The 21,470-nt window shown below is 41.2% G+C and overlaps 1 pseudogene; it reads right to left on the bottom strand.

Moving 5' to 3' along the window:
• LOC103117834 (S-phase kinase-associated protein 1-like) overlaps positions 1-13,317 on the bottom strand; it is a 38,504-nt pseudogene extending 25,187 nt beyond the window's left edge.
• Between the last annotated feature and the right edge of the window lie 8,153 nt (positions 13,318-21,470).

Below are 21,470 nucleotides of genomic sequence, written 5' to 3'. Positions count from 1 at the left end.
GACACAGAAAAATTGAGGAGTGGGGGAGGTACAGAGAAAGAAAGAAAGAGAGAGAAAGAGAAACCTGCTTCACTTTTTAAAATTTTTTTAAATTTAGGACAGAGAAAAATGGAGAGAGGAAGGGAAGACGGAAAGGGAGAGAGAAAGATAGACACCTGCAGACCTACTTCACCGTTTGTGAAGCGACTCCCTTGCAGGTGGGGAGCTGGGGCTCAAACCAGACTCCCTTACAGGTGGGGAGCTGGGACTCGAACTGGAATCTTTACGATGGTCCTTGCACTTCACACCATGTGCACTTAACCCGCTGCGCTACCACCCGACTCCCCATGCTTCACTTCTTGTGAAGCTTCCACATTGCAGTTAGGGAGTGGGAGCTGGAACCCACCACCAGGCCCCCACTCCACAAATTATTTTAATCTTGTGTTCTCTTTTATGTTTGGATACATTAGTTTTTACACATTTTTATATATTTTTAAAATTTTAATTATTATATATAGAGAGAAGAAGGGAGAGAGATGGGGAGAGAGAAGGAGAGAGAAAGAGGTACCTGAAATTTGGCACCACTGCTTGTGAAGCTTTCCTCCTGCAGGTGGGAGATGGGGACTTGAACCTGGTCCTATTTCATGGTAACTTTTGTGTTTTACTGGTTGTGCCACCACCCAACCCAGGTAGACTAATTAAATAAATTAGTAGTGATTTAATCATGGTTTACAGGGCTATAAGATTACAAGGTTATAGGTCCACATTGCACCCACCACCAAAGTTTTGAACTACTCCCCATTCCATTCCAATTGTCCTCTCTATAGTGCCTGTTAATAACCACCATAGGTTTTACACAAAGGCTTAGAGACAATTTTCTTTTTCCTTCTCTTTCTTTCTTTTAAAAAAAAATTTTATTTATAAAAAGGAGACACTGACAAAAACCATAGGATAAGAGGGGTACAACACCACACAATTCCTGCCACCAGAACTCTGTATCCCATCCTCTTCCCTGATAGCTTTCCTGTTATTTATCTCTCTGGGAGCATGGACCCAGGGTCATTATGGGGTGCAGAAGGTAGAAGGTCTGGTTTCTGCAATTATAATTATGTTGTAATTGCTTCCTGTCTGAGAAAGGAAGTATTAGTATGATATTTTCTTTAGTTTTTAAATGTCTTTGGGGGATTAATGTTTTACAGTCAACAGTAAATACAATAGTTTGTACATGCATAATATTTCTCAGTTTTCCACATAACAATACAACCCCCACTAGGTCCTCTGTCATCCTTTTCCAGGACCTATACTCTCCACCCCCAACCCCACCTCAGAGTCTTACTTTGGTGTAATACACCAATTCCAGTTCAGGTTCTACTTCGGTTTTCTCTTCTGATCTTCTTTTTTAACTTCTGTCTGTGAGTGAGATCATCCCATATTCATCCTTCTGTTTCTGATTTATTTCACTTAACATGATTTTTTCAAGCTCCATCCAAGTGGGGCTGAAAATGGTGAAATCACCGTTTCTAATAGCTGAGTAGTATTCCATTGCGTATATATACCACAACTTGCTCAGCCACTCATCTGAGTACAATCTTTTCTTAAATGTCATTGAAAACAATGCTTTTGTTAAAAAAAAGACTTTGAAACACTTTAATAATGATTATAAGACAGTTGGTCATTAAAATTGTTTGTTTATTTATTAAATGAAAGAGAATGGAGTCCAAGACTTTATCCACTGTGCTATGCCCACGCCCTGCCCCTAAGTCATCCTTAGGGCTTTTAAGGTTTTTGCTATTAAATGTTCTCATCATCTGACTTTTGCAAGTTCAGTGCTCTAGCCACTGTACCACCTCCCGGGATACTCTCGTCATTATTTTAGAAATATGGAAGGGCTGGGTGGTGGCACACTTTGTTGAGCGCACATGTTACAATGTGAACTGACCCAGGTTCTAGCCTCTGGTCCTCATCTGCAGGGGGAAAGCTTTGTGAGTGGTGAAGCAGAGTTGCAGGTGTCTCTGTTTCTTTATCTCCTCCTTCCTCTCAATCTCTGGCTATCTCTACCCAATAAATAAACAAATATAATAAAAATTCTAAGAAAGGAATATGAAAAACATTTTAATAGCATTTGTGATGGCAATTATTCGAAAATACATATTTTGTTTATTTGATATGAAGGAATTTTAGGAAAGAGAGAGGGAGCAAAAGAGAAAGGGGAAAGCCGAAATACCACTCCGGTACAGGTGGTGCCAAAAACTGAACCAGGAATCTCAGGCACATTCCAGCACTCCACCAGCTGAGTTATTTTCCTCTGGCCTCTGTGATGGTAAATTTGAATTCACTAAGGTATATATGAGTTTAAAAAAAGGGGGGGGTCATACAGTAGCACAGTGGGTTAAGTGCACATGGCACAAAGCACAAGGGCCGATAAAAGGATCCCAGCTCAAGCTCCTGGCTTCCCACCTGCTGGGGGGGGGGGGTAGATTCACAAGTGGTGAAGCAGGTCTGCAGGTGTCTATCTTTCTCTCCCTCTCTTTGTCTCCCCTCCTCTCTCGATTTCTCTCTCCAACAACAGCAATGACAACAATAATAACAGTGACAACAAGGGTAACAAAATGGGAAAAATGGCCTCCAGGAGAAGTGAATTCATAGTGTAGTCACCAAGCCCAGCATTAACCCTGGAAGCAAAAAGAAAAACAAACAAACAAAAAACCCACCCATGAACATCTAATTTTTTTTTTAATTTTTTAATTTAAGAAAGGATTAATTAACAAAACCATAGGGTAGGAGGGGTACAACTCCACACAATTCCCACTACCCAATCTCCATATCCCACCCCCTCCCCTGATAGCTTTCCCATTCTCTATCCCTCTGGGAGCATGGACCCAGGGTCATTGAGGGTTGCAGAAGGTAGAAGGTCTGGCTTCTGTAATTGCTTCCCTGCTGAACATGGGCATTGACTGGTCGGTCCATACTCCCAGTCTGCCTCTCTCTTTCCCTAGTAGGGTGTGTCTCTGGGGAAGCTGAGCTCCAGGACACATTGGTGGGGTCTTCAATCCAGGGAAGCCTGGCTAGCATCCTGATGGCATCTGGAACCTGGTGATTGAAAAGAGAGTTAACATACAAAGCCAAACAAATTGTTGAGTAATCATGGACCCAAAGCTTGGAATAGTGGAGAGGAAGTGTTAGGGAGATACTCACTGCAAACTCTAGTGTACTTCTGCTTTCAGGTATATATTTTGCAGTACTTTATGGATACGTGTGAACATAAGCTCTCTCTCACAGAAACTGGTCTATATCTAGGTTTTGGGAATTTGTTAGAAAGTGAACCACCTGAGATGAAATTAGAGTGTACTATAAAAGGAAAGGTCTCACCCGAGTAATGAAGCTGAAGGGTTGTCTCTGGACACAGTCTGAGGTGAAGCATGTTGAGGTGGCATTCGTGGCGTTGGTTAGGTTGTGATCGGCGGATGCAATATTATTTGATATGGATTGGGAGAGGCATACGGGAAAGTGGGCCCTATCCAAGGGTTCCAGGACTGGGGGAAGTAGGGGCTGTATAGTGGAGATGTGAGGTTCCTGCTGTCTTAGGGTTCAAAAAGACAATCGATAGTTAATGTTATCATCACATTATTTGGTAATTGGGTTAACTTTGAAAAGTCCTTTTGTTATGGTTTGCTGTACAGTACCCAGTATCTTGTAAATAGCTGTGCCACTGGTTGTTTTTGATCTACTTTGTCTAGGCTTTTGAGAGAGTCCGCATATCAAACACACAGCCTATATATTAAAAAGATTCAGTTTGTGTTTTGAAAAACTTTGAGACATACAATTGATTTTCCCCCTCTCATATTAATTAACTACTGATTTATATGTCTACATTTTGCTAGGAGTGTACATAAACACCATTCCCACCACCAAAAGACTGTGACCCATCCCTCCCACCCACTCCCACCCCCCACTGGCCCAGGAAGCTGCATGTCTACCCCTCACCACAGGGTTTTTACTTTGGTGCCCTACTTACAATTTGGTCAGGTCCTGCTTTTAGTTTCCCTTTCAGATCTTCTTACTCAACTTCTGTTGATGAGTGGGATCATCCCATACTCATCTTTATTTTTCTGTTAGCTCACTTAACATAATTCCTTCTAGCTTTGTCCAAGATGGGTCAGAGAAGGTGGGTTCATTGTTCTTGATAGCTGCATAGTATTCCATTGTGTATAAATACCACAGCTTTCTCAGCCACTCATCTGTTGTTGGGCACCTGGGTTGCTTCCAGGTTTTAGCTATTATGAATTGTGCTGCTATGAACATAGGAGTGGTTTAACTATCGATTGTCTTTTTGAACCCTAAGACAGCAGGAACCTCACATCTCCACTATAGAGCCTCTACTTCCCCTAGTCCTGGAACCATTGGATAGGGCCCACTTTCCCGTATGCCTCTCCCAATCCATATCAAATAATATTGCATCTGCCGATCACAACCTAACCAACACAATGATTGCCACCTCAACATGCTTCACTTCAGACTGTGTCCAGAGACTTCACGTGTGGAATGACAACCCTTCAGCTTCATTACTTGGGTGAGACCTTTCCTTTCATAGTATACTCTAATTCCATCTCATGTGGTTCATTTTCCAACAAAGTCCCAAAACCTAGATATACACCAGTTTCTGTGAGAGAGAGCATATGTTCACACGTATCCATAAACTACTGCAAAATATATACCTGAAAGCAGAAGTACACTAGAGTTTGCAGTGAGTATCTCCCTAACACTTCCTCTCCACTATTCCAAGCTTTGGGTCCATGATTGCTCAACAATTTGTTTGGCTTCATATGTCCAAGATGGGTCAGAGAAGGTGGGTTCATTGTTCTTGATAGCTGCATAGTAAACATCTAATTTTTGACAAGAGGACAAGAGGACCCAGACATTAAATGGAGAAAGGAGAGTCTATTCAACAAATGGTGTTGGGAAAATTAGGCTGAAACATGAGAAGAATGAACCTGGACCATTACATTTCACCAAATAAAAAAGTTAACTCCAAATGGATCGAGGATTTGGATGTTAAACTAGAAACCACAAAATATTTAAAGGAAAACATTGGTAGAACTCTGTTATTTTATTATTATTATTTATTTTTAATTTTAATTTCTTTATTGGGGAATTAATATTTTACATTCAGCAGTAAATACAAAAGTTTGTACATGCATACACTTTCTTTTTTTTAAATCTTTATTTATTGGATAGAGACAGCCAAAAATCAAGAAGGAAGGGGGTGATAGAGAGGGAGAGAGACAGAGAGACACCTGCAGCACTGCTTCACCATTCGCAAAGCTTTCCCTCTGCAGGTGGGGACTGGGGGCTTGAACCCGGGCCCTTGCGCACTGTAATACATGCACTCAACCAGGTGCACTACCACCTGGCCCCCATGCATACCATTTCTAAGTTTTCCATATAACAATACAACCCCCACTAGGACCTCTGTCATCCTTCTTGGACCTGTATATTATTATTATTTTTACCAGAGCACTGCTCAGTTCTGGTTTATGGTGGTGCAGAGGATTGAACCTGGAACTATCCCTCAGGCATGAGAGTCTCTTTGTATAACCATTATGCTATATATCCACCCCAGAACTTTTTTTTTAAGAACTCTTTATTTAAAAAAAACTTTCTTGAGGGCCAGGTGGTGGCACAACTGGATAAGTGTACACACCAAAGTGTGCAAGGAGTCAGGTTCAAGCCTCTAGACCCCACCTGCAGGTAGAAAGCTTCACAAGTGGTGACATAGAGCTGCAGGTCTCTCTCTCTCTCCCTCTCTTTCAGTTTCTCTCTCTCTCTCTCTCTCTCTCCAATAATAAATAAAGAAAATGTAAGAAATGTGGAGAGAATTTGAGAGGGGGGAAGATAGAGAGGGAAAGAAACATCTGCAGCAGCTTCACCACTTGTGAGGCTTCTGCTCTGTAGCAGGGGTTTGAACCTAGGTCCTTGTGCATGATAATGTGTGTGCTCAACCTGGTGTGCTGTGACCAAGCCTTGTAGAATTCTTTTTGACCTAAGTTTTAAAGGCATCTTCCATGACTCAAGTCCAATTGCAATGTCAACAAAACCAAAACTAAACCAAGGGGACTACATCAAATATGGCAAAAGGAACCACCAACCAGACAGAGACTCCTTAAAGATCTTCTCCCGAAGATCATTACATGCCTTTTATCAGAAAAAAGATATATAACCAAAATATTGGGTTGTCAGAATAGTCATGATGTATTTTTATTTCTTTTTTAAAATTTATGTTTATAAAATGGAGATATTGACAAGACTATAGGATAAGAGGGGCACATTTCCACACAGTTCCTACCACCAGAACTTCGTATCCAATCCCCTCCCTTGAAAACTTTCCTGTTCTTTATCCCTCTGGGAGGATAGACCCATGAATATTATGGGGTGCAGAAGGTGGAAGGTCTGGCATCTGTAATTGTTTCCCACTGAACATGGGCATTGGCAGGTCAATCCACACTCCCAGCCTGCCTCTCTCTTTCCCTAGTGGGGCAAGAGCGCTGGGGAGGTAGATTCCAGGACACATTGGTGAGGTTGTCTGCCCAGTGAAGTCAGGTTGGCATCATCATAGCATCTGGAACCTGGTGGCTGAAAAAGAGTTAAGATATAAAGCAGAACAAATTGTTGACTAATCATGAACCTAAAGGCTGGACTATTGCAGATGAGGATTTGGGGTCTTTGTTTTGGAAAAAAGCTAGTAGGTCTATTTTAAGTATATTCCAAGGGGCCCATGACTTTCCTAGTTTTTGCCTGAATCTGACATCTGATATGCAGGTGGACCCAGGTTATTGTCTGGGGAGATGTTGTCATAGTTGGAAATAGGCCTAGAAATATAGATCAGGGAAGATAATAGCTCCCCAGTATGGGAAAAGTACATAAATATTGTTGACTATCCCATCAATTTGTTCTGGGGCCTATATTCAGCACAGGAGCCTATGCAACCTCTGTATCCCTATAGGTTTGAGTTCTCATTCTGTGGTCATGGTTAGGAACATTCCAGGGTGCACCAATTTCAGGACCCATCTTCCTCGGGTGGTAGGTAGAGTATGTTATCCAACCTCCCTTTGGAGAATGGAAGAGTCTCTGCCATTGTTGATTCACATTGAGGGCAAGTTCCTATAGGGGCCCACAAAGGGGTCCATTATGTTGTTCCTGATGAAGATGACCAGTGACAGTGGAGAGAGGGAACTGTTGGAGGTCTAGGCCCATCATGTCTGTGTGGGAGTCCCAGGATTCCCTAAGTAGGGCCCCAGATGATGGCGTGGCCTGATAGTGACTAAAGAGTCATCATTAAAGTATGCCAATCTCTTGCCCTTATTCAGTTTTTTAAGTCCTTATTTTGTCTTACAAGGCTAGCTTTGGAGTGATTGAGGAAAGTTTAATAGGAGGTAAGTGAGGAGGGTAGAAACTTAGGGTTTCTACTTAGGGTCTAAGTAGAAACTATTTCATTAGGTACTTTATGGTGTCTTTTTAGGTCTTTTTACTTGTTTGCTTCATTTGTTGATTCACTGCAAACTATCGTACACTTTTGCTTTAAGGTATATGTTTTCCCTAACTTATGGATACACGTACATATGCCCTATCTCATGGGCCCTGGTCTATATCTAGGTTTGAGGTTTTGTTAAGAAGTACACCACCTCAAATGGAATTAAGGAGTCCTATGAGCTAGGAAAGGTCTCATCAGAGCAATGAAGTTGAAGGGTTGACATTCTACACCTGATGTCTCTGGACACAGTCTGAAGCATGCTGAGGTGGTACTGGTTGCTTTGCTTAAGTTGGGATCAGCAGATGCAGTTTCAGTTGGTATGAATTGAGAGAAGCATGCAGGGAGGTGAGCCCTACCCTATAGGTTGCAGGACTGGGAGAAATGTGGGCTTTATAGAGAAAAGGGAAGGTTCCTGCTGTCTAAGGGTTTAAGAAGGCAATAGATAAGTTATTGCTATAACCAAATTATTTGGCAATTGAGTTAACTTTGAAAATCCCATTATTAGGATTTGCTATACCATACAAGACCTCACCATAATTTATGTCCTTTTATGCTATTTACATATAGCTGTATCTTCTAAAGGAACACCACCAGTTGCTTCTGTCCTCCTTGGTCTAAGTTTTTTTTTTTTTTTTTGCAACTTGCTTTTATTCACAATGTCAACTTTTTAAAAGATCAGATCATTAAAGTTAACTGGACAATAAACCAGGCAGAAATTGCTTTACAAAAAGAGAGGAAGCCCAAAATGTCACTTTCTCTAGAGAACCCACAGTTCAGTTTTATTCAGAAGAAAAAAAAAAAAACTTTTGATCATACTATGAAAAACTCAGCCATAAGTCTGGAGTCTGTACTCAAAACTACACATGCAAAGACAATATTCTGTTAATACAATTGATTTGCTGCTGCATTTGTCTACTGTTTGTCTAATATTAACAGTTATGGACAGAGCAGTGCAACTAGTATTTGGAACAATCCTTACAGTGTTACAGTATCAGGCACAGCATTTCACTTCTCTTCATACCACTGGTTCTCTTTGCATACCTGGGCTGCTTCTTCTCCATCTTCTTCTTCTTCTTCTTCTTCTTCTTCTTCTTCTTCTTCTTCTCCATCTTCTTCTTCTTCTTCTTCTTCTTCTTCTTCTTCTTCTTCTTCTTCTTCTTCTTCTGTAAAACCATTTTTTTTAGGATTTTTTTTTAGTATATATATTTTTTATTTAAGAAAGGAGACATTAACAAAACCATAGAATAAGAGGGGTACAATTCCGCACAATTCCCATAACCTGATCTCCATATCCCATCCCCTCCCCTGATAGCCTTCCCACTCTCTATCTCTCTGGGAGTATGGATCCAGGGTTGTTGTGGGTTGCAGAGGGTGGAAGGTCTGGCTTCTGTAATTGCTTCCCCGCTGAACATGGGCGTTGACTGGTCAATCCATACTCCCAGTCTGCTTCTCTCTTTCACTAGTAGGGTGGGGCTCTGAGGAAGCGGAGCTCCAGTACACATTGATGGGGTCGTCTGTCCAGGGAAGTCTGGTCAGCATCTTGCTGGCATCCAGAACCTGGTGGCTGAAAAGAGAGTTAACATACAAAGCCAAACAAATTGTTGAGCAATCATGGACCTAAAGACTGGAATAGTGCATATGAGGTGTTGGGGGGTATTCCCTGCATGCTCTTGTGTACTTCTGCTTTCAGGTATATTTTCCCCCTAGTTTATGGGCACGAGTGAACCTATGCTCTATCTCAGGGGACCTGGACTATACCTAGGTTTGGGGATTTTATTGGGGAGTGGACCACCTGGAATGGAATTAGAGAATACTATTAAAGGAAAGGTCTCACCTGAGTGATGAAGCTGAAGGGTTGTCATACCACACCTGAAGTCTCTGGTCACAGTCTGAAGTGAAGCATGCTGGGGTGGCACTCGTTGCGTTGATTAGGTTGCGATCTGCGGATGCAATATTATTTTATTTGAATTGAGAGCAGCATGCAGAAAAGTGGGCCCCACCCTAAGGTTCCAGGACTGGGGGAAATATAGGCTCAATAGTGGAAATGTGAGGTTCCTGTTGTCTTAGCGTTCAAGAAGACAATGGATAGTTATTATCGTCACATTATTTGGTGATAGGGTTAACTTTGGAAAGTCCCTTTGTTAGGGTTTGGGGTATAATACCCAGCATCTTGTATATAGCTGTGCTACCAGTTGCTTCTGTTCTCCCTGGTCTAGGCTTTTGGGAGAGACAACATATCAAAGACAGCCTATATATTAAAAAGATTCTGTGTTTTAAGAAGTTCTAGACATATCATCAAATTTTCGCCTCTCATATTAATTAAATAGTGGTTTATATGCTTACACTTTAATAGGATTGTACATAAACACCACTCCCACCACCAAAAGACTGTGTCCCCTCCCCACCACCCACCCCCGCCACCTCCCCAACCCCTCCGTCGTGCCGGGAAGCCCAATGGCCACCCTCCCCTTCGCCACAGTGTTTTTACATTGGTGCCCTGTTCTCGATTTAATCAGATCCTGCTTTTAGTTTCCCTTTCTGTTCTTCTTTCTCAACGTCTGTTGATGAGTGGGGACATGCCATAATCATATTTATCTTTCTGACTTAGCTGACTTAACATAATTCCTTCTAGCTCTGTCCAAGATGGGTCAGATAAGATGGGCTCATTGTTCTTAATAGCTGCATATTATTCCATGTATATATGTACCACAGCTTTCTCAGCCACTCATCTGCTGTTGGGCACCTGGGTTGCTTCCAGGTTTTAGCTATTATGAATTGTGCTGCTATGCACATAGATGTACACACATCTTTTTGGTTGGGCATTATGGAATCCTTGGGGTATATCCCTAGGAGAGGAATTACTGGGTCATATGGAAGGTCTATGTCTAGCCTTGTGAGAGTTCTCCAGACTGCTCTCCAGAGAGGCTGGACCAATTTACATTCCCACCAGCAGTGTAGAAGGGTTCCTCTGTCCCCACAGCCTCTCCAACATTTATTGCTGCAGTCCTTTTTGATGTATGCCATTTTCACAGGAGTGAGGTGGTATCTCAATGTAGTCTTTATTTGCATTTCTCTGACAATCAGCAACCTGGAACAGTTTTTCATATGTTTGTTAGCCTTTTGGATCTCCTCTGAAGTGAGTGTCTTGTTCATATCCTCTGCCCATTTTTGGATGGGGTCATTTGCTTTTTTGGTGCTAAGTTTGCTGAGTTCTCTGTATATTTTGGTGATTAGTCTCTTGTCTGATGTTTGGCATGTGAAGATCTCCCATTCTGTGAGGGGTCTCTTTGTTTGTGTGATAGTTTCTTTGGATGTGCAGAAGCTTTTCAATTTGATGTAGTCCCATTGGTTTGTTTCTGCTTTAGCCTTCCTTGCAATTGGGTTTGTTTCATCAAAGATGTCCTTGAGGTTTAGGTGGGAAAGTGTTTCACCAATGTTTTCCTCTAAGTATTTGATTGTTTTTGGTCTAACATCCAGGTCTTTGATCCATTTGGAGTTGATTTTTGTTTCTGGTGAGATAAGGTGGTTCAATTTCATTCTTTTGCATGTTATAACCCAGTTTTCTCAGCACCATTTATTGAAGAGAGCCTTCTTCTTCCATTTAATACTTTGGGCCTCCTTATCAAAGATTAGATGTCCATAGATATGGGGGTTTAGATCTGGGCTTTCAATTCTGTTCCACTGGTCTGTGTACCTATTTTTGTTCCAGTACCAGGCTGTTTTGATGGTGATGGCATTATAATATAGTTTGAGATCTGGGAGTGTGATGCCTCCATTTCTGTTTCTTTTCCTCAAGATGGTTTTGGCAATTCTAGGTGATTTCTGGTTCCATATAAATGATTGTAGTTTTTGTTCTGTTTTCTCAAAGAAGCTTGGTGGAACTTTGATGGGCATCGCATTAAATTTGTATATTGGCTCTGGGGAGAATATTCATTTTGATGGTATTTATTCTTCCAATCCATGAGCATGGGATGTCTTCCCATTTCTTTATTTTTTATTTATTTATTTAATTTATTTTTATTTATTCCCTTTTGTTGCCCTTGTTTTTTTTATTGTTGTAGTTATTGTTGTTGGATAGGACAGAGAGAAATGGAGAGAGGATTGGAAGACAGAGAGGAGGAGAGAAAGATAGACACCTGCAGACCTGCTTCACCACCTGTGAAGCGACTCCCCTGCAGGTGGGGAGCTGGGGTTCGAACTGGGATCCTTATGCCGGTCCTTGTGCTTTGCGCCACCTGCGCTTAACCCGCTGCGCTACAGCCCGACTCCCTGCATTTCTTGTTATCAGTTTCTATTTCCTTGAAGAGTGACTCATAGTTTTCAGTATACAAGTCTTTCAGTATACAAGTCTTTCACTTCTTTGGTCACTCCTAGGTATTTTATTGATTTTGTTGCAACAGTGAATGGGAATGATTTCTAGATGTCTTCTTCTTCCGTTTTAGTTTTTGCATAGAGAAATGCCACTGATTTTTGTACATTGATTTTGTAGCCTGACACCTTGCTATACTGCCTAATAACTTCCAGTAGTTTTCTACTGGATTCTTTAGGTTTTTCTATGTATACTATCATGTCATCTGCAAATAGTGAGAGTTTGACTTCTTCCCTTCCAATCTGTATTCCTTTGATTTCTTTCTCTTGCCTGATTGCTATGGCAAGAACTTCCAGTACGATGTTGAAGAGTAATGGTGATAGTGGGCAGCCCTGTCTAGTCCCTGATCTGAGGGGAAATGCTTTCAACTTCTGTCCATTGAGTATGATGTTGGCTGTTGGTTTGCTATATATGGATTCTACTATCTTGAGGAATTTCCCATCTATTCCCATTTTTTGTAGAGTTTTGAGCATGAATGGGTGTTGAATTTTGTCAGAGGATTTCTCTGCATCTGTTGAAATAATCATGTGGTTTTTGGCTTTGCTTTTATTGATGTGGTTAATGACATTTGTAGACTTACATATGTTGAACCAGCCTTGCATTCCTGGGATGAATCCCACTTGGTTGTGATGAACAATCTTTTTGATATGCTGCGGTATCCAGTTGGCCAAGATCTTGTTTAATATTTTGGCATCTATGTTCATCAGAGATATTGGTCTGTAGTTTTCCTTTTTTGTTGTGTCTCTATCTGCTTTTGGTATCAGAGTGATGCTGGCTTCATAGAAGGTGGAAGGGAGTGTCCCTGTTTCTTCAATCTTACGGAAAAGCTTTAGGAGTATGGGTATTAACTATTTCCTGAAGGTTTTGTAGAATTCGTTTGTGAAGTTATCTGGTCCAGGACTTTTGTTGTTGGGAGTAAAACCATTTTTTATATTGAAGGTCTTACAAGTCTCCTCAGGAGTTTTCCCCTTGATCATATTGGCAACAGTCTTGCAAGTGACATCAAGCAGACCTTTGATGTCTAAGTAGTTTGCAGCCAGAATAAGTTCAAAAAGTGTTCCTTGGTCAACTTTCAGGAATTTTTGGTCCCAAACAGGGATATCATCTGTTCACTTCTCTTTATTCTCATCATCCTCAGGAGGAGGAGGGTCATCCATGTGATGGGTGCACCACTGAATAACCTTTTTTAATATTGCTGCATTAACATTTTGTAGGGGAACTGGATCATCATCTCCTTCATCATCCATTACGAAATCTTCCAACATGGTCTTGATAGTCACAGATTGTTTGGCAATTTCCACATCAACTTCAAATATTTTTCCATCAGAACTCTGTAACTTAATTGAAGGCATGGTGTTGGGTCTCCAGGAGCCTGCCGGCCAGAGGATGACAAAAACGGAGCGGCGTCAAAAGGACTAGAGGAGAAAGACGAAGAATAAGGCTACTCTGGTCTAAGCTTTTAAGAGATTTAATATTTCAAAGAACAAGTCATTAATAGAAATGTATTAACAGGGGGCCTGGTGGTAGTGTAACAGGTTAAGTGCACGTGGCGCAAAGCTCAAGGACTGGTGTAAGGATCCCCGTTTGAGCCCCTGGCTCCCCACCTGCAACGGGGTCACCTCACAAGTGGTGAAGTAGGTCTGCAGGTGTCTATCTTTCTCTCCCCCTCTCTGTTTTCCCCTCTTCTCTTCATTTCTGTCTGTTTTATCCAGCAACAATGACATCAGTAACAACAACAATAATAACCACAACAACAATAAAACAAAAAGGGCAACAAAAGGGGGGAAATAGCCTTCAGGAGTAGTGGATTTATGGTGTAAGCACTGAGCCCCAGCAATAACCCTGGAGGCAAAAAAAAAAGAAAGAAAGAAAGAAATGTATTAACAATTTGACCCCCCCGTTAAAATTCAGTCTGATTACTAATTTGAAGTTTTATGTACTTAAACTGAAGGAACATATACTCAGAGTTATGGCCTGGGCATCAAAAAGTTTGAACCATTTGATCCATTTTCCCCCTCTCATATTAATTAAATACTGATTTACAAGACTATAACTTAATAGAAGTGTATATTAACACAATTCCCACTATCAGAGGTCTGTTTCCCTAGTGAAGCTGAACATCTACCCTCACCCTCCACCCAGAGATTTTTACTGTGGTGCCATACTCCAAAATGATGTATTTTTCTATACAAAAGTGCACCATGACTGTCTGACAATCCAATACATAAAGGGCTCACCAAACTCAGCAACCACAGTACCCCATCCAACAATGGGGAGAGGATATGAACAGAATATTCACCAAAAAAGAGATCCAAAAGGTCAACAGACATATGAAAAAATGCTTAAAGTCACCAGAGAAATGCAAATAATGACAGAAAAAAAGAGACATGACTTTACCTTTATGAGAATGTTATACAGTAAAGAGGACAGTAACAAACAATACTGGAGAGGTTGTGGTGGTGGTATAGGGACTCTTCTACACTGCTGGTGGAAATACAAATTAGTCCAACCCTTGTGAAGAACTGTCTGGAGATTACTCAGAATGCTAGAAATGGACCTACTCTATGATCCAAAACTTCCTTTTCTGTGAATATATATTAAGGAGATTTGTATATACCTATGTTCATAGCAGCACAATTGTAACAGTTCAAAATTGGAAGCAACTCAGGTGTCCAATGACAGATGAGTGGCTGAGAAAGTTGGGGTGTATATACACAATGGAATAATGCTCATCTATAAAGAATGATGATGTCACCTTCTTCACTTCACCTTGGATGGAGCTTGAAGGAATCACGTTAAATGATATAAACCAGAAGGAGGATAAATATGGGATGATCTCACTTGTAGGTGGAACTTAAGAAACAAAGACAGAAAGGAAAAACACAAAGCAAAATTTGGACTGGGTTTGGTGTATTGCACCAAAGCAAAGGACTGTAGGGAAGGTGGCAGAGAGGGTGGGGGGTGGGAGGCTTGGGGTCCTGGTGCATGATGGTAAAAAGGACCTAAGATGGTGGTAAGAGTGTTTTGCACTTTTTCATGGGAAGATGAAAAATTGTACTTATGTGTCAACAACTATACTGTAAAGCATTAACCCTCAATAAAATGATATTTAAATAACAAGACCCATTTGAGTTAAAGAACGGCAAATAAGTGGTGACATGTTCTGATGCCAATGTGTTCAAAATAAAATATGTATTAAAAAGGATTACCTTGATTTTATTAGCACACTAATAAACAGCCTCTGAATCACCAAAGTGAGAAACCAGAACTGTCTGAATAGTAGTAACATTGTTGGAACAAACATATAAGCTACCATTCTTTTAAATTAAAAAAAAATGCTGAATTATCTTTATTACTTAATCTGTCTTCTTTCAAAATTGATTCTGAAAAAATAAGTATTTATATAATTCCAAAACAACTGTACAAATAAATCATGCATTAACAAGAGTCATAGAGAACAAGTTAAGTTGCTGGATGGAACTTTTTGTTTTACAACTGGGTTGTACCGGTGTTAAACATATACTTCTAAATTTAGTTGAACCATCTGAGTAACTTTTAATAAACACTTCACAGTTTAATAAACAGTTCTCAGTTCACAGATTGTTCTCTGAAGAGAACAAGTGCTCAGGCAACACATATACTTTGGTCAGCTAGTGAACTGCTGGGAAATTGTGCAGATGCAGTCACATCTGCCATGTTGTCCCCTCAGGCTATTGCTAGTTCCCCAAGAGTTGGGACATTCTCGGAGCGCCTGGTCTGCCATGTTGTGCCCTCAGGGCATTGTCAATTCCCCTGCGATAGTTGGAGTGCTATGGTTACTCCTCCCCCTTCCCATTCTCTCAAGAGCTATTCCCATAAAAGCCCTTCTTCTTCTGCCCCTCGTTCTCTTGCCCGCCTTTCACTTCAGTGATTAGACACAGGGAAGGTTGCTGTGCGAGGCGGCCATTTTTGCTACCTCCACGTGGCCCAAACTGCTGCTCTCTCACCCAACTCTGAGGTGCCAGCACAAATAAAGGATTCACCATATTCTCATCAGCAGAACAGTGTGGAAAGGCTCCCACTATACAGCCTCACTGCTAGGCCACCGAAGTAGTGTAGTTCTTCTCCTGAGTTTTTTGGTCAGTTCTCTGTTCCCAGATGTCAGCACAGGGCCTCCCCGCCTCCCCCCCCGCCCCCCCCCCTGCTGCTCTAGCTTCTGAGGGCAGTATAGCAATGGAGACTCACAGTTGCATTTGGTGAGTTTTAGGGGAGTCCCCTCCTCTCTTCAGCTGTCTTTTTGTTGGTAAAACGTACAGGAGATGGTGCCTTAACTGGCAAACTGCTGCACTGTTACCAGCCACTCAATCTCTCCTTAGGCTTCTCTTTGTCCACGAGCCACATGTGTTTGCACTCACCAGTAGTTTGGTGGGTTCCTAAAGTCATCTATTCCTGTCTTGTTGCAGTCCCTGGTGGTCTCCTTTGGTATTCCTAGTTGACCCGGGAGAGGAGAGGAGAGAAACACAGCTGCTCTTTATTTTCTTTTTCCTCCCTCCTTCCTTTCCTTCTTTCTTTTTTGATAGAGAATGAGAAATAGCTGGAGATGGGAAGAGAAACACCTGCAGCACTGATCTACTACTTGTCAAGCTTCCTCCCTGCAGGTGGGGACTAGGGCTTGAAGCTTGGTTCCGTCCCCCATGGTAATGTGTGTTCTCATGGGGTGAGCTACCATCTGACCCTGACTATCTTTATTCTAATTACTAAACAGCATTCTGAGTATTTTATGATTCCCCTCTATGATACTTCTAGGACAAAAATGAACAGAAATTAAGGTTTCTTGGGGGTTGGGCAATGGTGCTCTGGGTTAATCACACATAGTACTTAGTGCAAGAACCAGCACATGGATACCAGTTTGAGGCCCTGGCTCCCCACCTTCAGGGTGGTGGCCTCACAAGCGGTGAAGCAGGCCTGCAGGTGCCTATCTTTCTCTTGCCATCTCTATCTTCCCCTCCTCTCTCAATGTCTTTCTGTCCTATTCCCCCCCCCCAAAAAAAAAAAAAATGGCCACAGGAGCATTGGATTTGTAGTGTAGGCCCTGAGTCCCAGCTGTAACCTTGGAGACAAAATAAATAAATAAATAAATAAAGGAAGAAAGAAAAAAGAAATTATGAGGGGAGGGGCTCTAAGTCAACCTGCCAATGTCGATGTCCATGTCCACTGGAGAAGCAATTACAGAAGCCAGATCTCCCACTTTCTGCATCCTATAAAGAATTGTGGTTCATATTCTCAGAGGGGGAGTAATGTTAGGGGAAGATAACCAGAGGGCTTTGGACTCCAACTCCATCAAGACTTGGAGAGGAAAGAGGAAAAAAGGAAAAACACTCAGAAGTAATAATAGGTGTAGGTGTGACCTAGAAAGGAAGAGAAGTCAGGACCACTGGAAAAAATTGGCAAATAATTTTTTCTTTTATTTCTTTTTTAAAAAATATTTTATTTATTTATTAATGAGAAAGGAGGATAGAAAGAACCAGACATCACTCTCGTATATGTGCTGCCAGGGATTGAACTCTGGACCTCATGCTTGAGAGTCCAATGCTTTAACCAGTGCGCCATCTCCCGGACCACACAAATGTTTTACTTTGTTTTTTACAAATAATACTGTTAATTTCTTTCTTTTTTAAATATTTATTTTCCTTTTTGTTGTTCTTGTTTTTTATTATCATTGTTGTGGTTTTTATTATTGTTGTCATTGCTGTCATTGTTGCCGGATAGGACAGAGAGAAATGGAGAAAGGAGGGGGAAGACAGAGGCAGGAGAGAAAGATAGACACCTGCAGACCACAACTTTTAAAGCGACCCTCCTGCAGGTGGGGAGCTGGGGGCTTGAACCAGGATCCTTATGCTGGTCCTCGAATTTCTCACCATGTGCGTTTAACCCGCTGCGCTACTGTTCAACCCCCCGCCCCCAATACTGTTAATTCCTTTTCGTTACCAGAGTTTCACTGCTCTGAGCCAATTTTCTCAGATCAAAACACAGAAATAGAAAGAAGAAGAAAGAAGAAGAGAGGGAAAGATACCACCACACCCAAGATACCACCACACCCAAGCTTTCTTCAGCGTGGTGGGGGCCAGGCTATAACCTGGGCCTTGTATATGGGGAAGCAGACACACTTTGCAGCTGAGCTATGTTGCAGGCTGTTAAATAATCACTACTACTGAATAGCCATTTCTGATTATGTATCAGTAAAGAAAACATACACATAGTAAACAAAGTAAATGAATTGAAAATGAAATGCCTTATACACAGCTTCTAATGTAATGTATCATCAGTGAAAAATTGGAGGTACCCACTAATTGTTTTAAGTGTAAAGACTATTTTAAGAGTAATTATATTCTTTTAAGAATATTCAGTAACTTAGAGCTAGCAGATTCTTTTCACCAAGTATCAAATTGGCATAAACATTTCCTCATGATGTAACAATCTCCAAAATTTTCTCTCCTACACAGTGAGATGATATACAATTTAATATTCAGTGTTACCAACGCTTTCCCCTACATAAGAAAGAAATGAAAGCATAAAGTAGGAAAAACAAGCTGGATTTATTGAGACAACTCTAGATCATCACTTCCTGGGAGGTAGGAGGACAGATTTATTCTTACCTCAGAATCTCCTGATCCAGACACTTAGTCTGTGTCCTTGGCCTGGATTGCCCTTCTTGTTGGTCTACTAAGAGTATCTTTTTTTTTTTTTTTTAAGATTTTGTTTATTTATTAGTGAGAAATACAGCAGGAGAGAAAGAACCAGACATTATTCTGGTACATGTGCTGCCGGGGATCGAACTCAGGACCTCGTGCTTGAAAGTCTAATGCTTTATCCACTGAGCCACCTCCTAGACCACCTATGAGCATCTTTCTTCTTTAAAATTCACATCAGACATCACCTTCTTTATGAAGATTTCCTTGAGCCTTAGGAGAAATTGGTCATTTCCATCTTCTGTGCTACCATAGAAACTTTTTTAAACAGATATTATCTTCTTTGTAAGGTTCTTGAGAGCAGGAATACATACATACATTATATACATATACGCATATGTATATATATATGTCAATCATACACACATATACATATACCTATAAAATGTTTATATACATTATTTATGTGTATAGTTTAATTTACCAAACATCATTAACTATAGTACTATATTAGGTACTATTCCAACAGTCATTTAACCTCCATGACAGTCCCATATGGTGTGCTATAACCACCACTTCATAGATCAGGAACTTGAAATCTGAGTGTTAAGTGATTTAACTGTACTCATTTCTGTTTCACTGGCACCTAAAGAGGTTACTTTGAGTATAATGGACATTCACCTCTCCTCCCACCCCCTCAAGACCTGGTACATGTATCCACTGCTCCTGGAGGCTGTTTTTCACGTTTGTTGCCCTTGTTGTAGCTGTCATCTTTATTGTTGTTATTGCGAGATAGGACAGAGAGAAATCAAGAGAGGAGGGGAAGACAGAGGAGGAGAGAATGATAGACACCTGTAGACCTGCTTCACTGCTTGAGAAGCGACCATTGCGAAGCGCCAATGTTTTGTTGGTGGGGAGCTGGGGGGGCTCGAATTGGGATCTTTATGCTGGTCCTTGTGCTTTGCGCAAGGTGCGCTTGCACTTAATCCGCTGTGCTACCGTCCAGCCCCCAAGAGATGATTTTTAGTCAGGTATTTCAGGGACCGAAGTTATAGTGCATTTAATAGTGTGTATGTCTTATACTACAAGGAACCCTTCCCATTCTCCTCCCCGCCTGCCCCCCCTCTCCTTTTTAAAGATTTAATTTTTTTACTAATGAGAAAGAAGGAGAGAGAGAACCAGACATCACTCTGGTATGTGTGCTGTCTGGGATTGAATTTGGGACCTCATGCTTGAAACTCCAATGTTTTGTCTACTGTGCTATCTCCTGGACTACTCCCATTCTCTTTAAGATCCTTGTTTCTCTTAGTCCTAGAACCTCTAGGACTTTGCCCATATTTCTTGATGTTTTTTTCTCTCTGATTCTTTATTGTCGTAACGCCTCTGTCGACCTTGACTAAATCAACGCTACCAGTGCTGCCATGCCACATTATGCTGCTACTGACTTGTTACTGTGGATTGTCCCCAGAGACACCAAGCCTGAGATGTCAACCTCTTAACTCCTCTAATCTGATAAGATCTTTCCTAACACATGGGATTTGGTTTAGCTTCAATTTTGTATTTAGCAGGCAGAGAGAGATTTGATTTTTTTTTTTTTTTTTTGCCTCCAGAATTATCCCTGGAGTTTCAGTGCCTGCACTATGAATCCACCACTCCACTCTTGGTGGCCATTTTCCCCTCCCTCCCTTGTATTATTGGATAGGATAGAGAGAGATTGAGAGGGGAGGGGAGATAGAGAGGGCGAGAGCAAAAGAAGCACTTGCAGAGTGCTTCACCACTTGTAAAGCTTCCCTGCTGCAAATGGGAACAGGGGCTTGAACCTGGGTCCTATATGTGCTTAACTGGTGTGCCACTGCCCTGCCCCCAAGAAATAAGTCTTTGTACCTGACTTTGGCCAAGAGAAAAGTGTTGACAAAGTAGAGTCTCCTTTAACTAACATACTGAAGGGCAGAAAGAACTAATAAACAAGGTGCAGGCATACCCAACCAGCCTTTCCCAGCAATCTGTTAGACCAACACTCCTGGAACTTCTGCCTCCCTAAAACTGATATAAAGCTCAGAGGAAAGGATTTGTTGTTGTTGTTTTGTCTCACCTGACTTACCCACCAAATCCTTGTCCCTTTACATGGTTGAGAACCTTGGTAGATAGTGTATGTGTGTTGCACTTAATAATGAACTAAAAATAGCTGTGGTCTAGAACACTAGTGGCCTAAAAATAGTTGTTTACAAATAGAAGATGCATGCTTATTGCATTCAGGCTGCCAGGCCCTGGCATTCCTAGTTTGGGGGGTATGATAAGCATATTTTTGTCCTGTTACTTGTAAAAAAAAAAGGGGGGATCAAAAGGGGTCTAATAACAGGCATTTTCACTCAGACCAGTGGTTCATACCATAAGGATGGAACCATCTATTAGAATGTGTCTGGGGAATTACGGGTATATTTTTGGTCAGCACAGTGATTGAAGGCATGCTGATTGGCATCTGCTGGCTGGGGGCCAGATAGACAGATGTATGGCACAGTTCCATAGACAAAGAAATTGTTCTGTCAGCTTTCAAATGTGCTTTGAGGCCTTGATGTGGGTGAAAAACCTATTTATAATGATGTGAAAACAGACTCTAATTCTAATTTTATTTCTCCTTTACGTTGTACTCTGAGCATTGTGTTAATTGGGTGGGAGAGAGAACTCAATGCTAAGGCACAGGGCTTGTATATTTGAGGCCCTAAAGGCCCTAGGTTCAACTACTGGCACTGATTTGTGCCAGAGCTGATAAATGATCAAATAAAATGGTAAGTGATCAAATAAAATGTTACTTAATTTTTTTCTGTATGTACAGGTAATATTATGACCATCAAAGTCATATTTCACTGTAAATAGAAGATGGTGGGTCTGATATGCTTAAGAACAGCTGTTAGACATCAGAGGTGGG

Source organism: Erinaceus europaeus, chromosome 3, assembly GCF_950295315.1.
Source record: "Erinaceus europaeus chromosome 3, mEriEur2.1, whole genome shotgun sequence".
NCBI lineage: Eukaryota > Metazoa > Chordata > Mammalia > Eulipotyphla > Erinaceidae > Erinaceus > Erinaceus europaeus.
Note: the sequence above shows the minus strand (reverse complement) of the source record. Positions and strands in the feature narration are given on the sequence as shown.